This window comes from Cebus imitator, unplaced genomic scaffold (assembly GCF_001604975.1).
Source record: "Cebus imitator isolate Cc_AM_T3 unplaced genomic scaffold, Cebus_imitator-1.0 Scaffold15, whole genome shotgun sequence".
In the NCBI taxonomy this organism is placed as follows: Eukaryota; Metazoa; Chordata; class Mammalia; order Primates; family Cebidae; genus Cebus; species Cebus imitator.
In genome coordinates this window covers 4305322-4305874 of record NW_016107330.1, presented here as the reverse complement: position 1 = coordinate 4305874, position 553 = coordinate 4305322, and the positions used below count along the sequence as shown (strand labels likewise).

Sequence of the window (553 nt, the reverse complement as noted above, 5' to 3'; positions counted from 1 at the left end):
AAAAAAAAAAAAAAAAAGAGGAAGGCTGGGAAAGAGAAAGAGATAAAGAACGGTTAGATAAAGCAAGTGTGATGAAAATCAAAGCAATGAAATTGTTCAACTTGGGAAATGGGTTCATAGGGTTTAATTATCCTACGTACTATACTTTTGTAAGGAATATGTTTATGATAAGATGTCTTTTCTTTTTTTTTTTTTTTAATTTTTTTTTTAAAGACTACAACACCTGGTTTTCTCAGGTGGTCTCCCATCCAAGTACTAACCAGGCCCGACCCTGCTTAGCTTATGAGTTCAGGCGCGTTCAGGGTGGTATGGCCATAGACTACGATAAGATGTCTTTTAAAAGTCAATCATTGGCTGGTTGAGTGTATGAATTACTCATGCCTGTAATTCCAGCACTTTGGGAGGCCAAGGCTGGTGGATCATTTAAGGTCAGGAGTTCAAGACCAACTTGAATAACATGGTCTCTACTAAAAACCCCAATCTCTACTAAAAATACAAAAATTAACCAGGCATGGTGATGGGTGCCTGTAGTCCCAGCTACTCAGGAGGCTGA

General features: G+C 38.3%; 1 pseudogene; it reads right to left on the bottom strand.

The window, feature by feature from the left end:
- Positions 1–211: 211 nt before the first annotated feature.
- On the bottom strand, positions 212–320 carry LOC119468041 (annotated as a pseudogene).
- Positions 321–553: the final 233 nt, after the last annotated feature.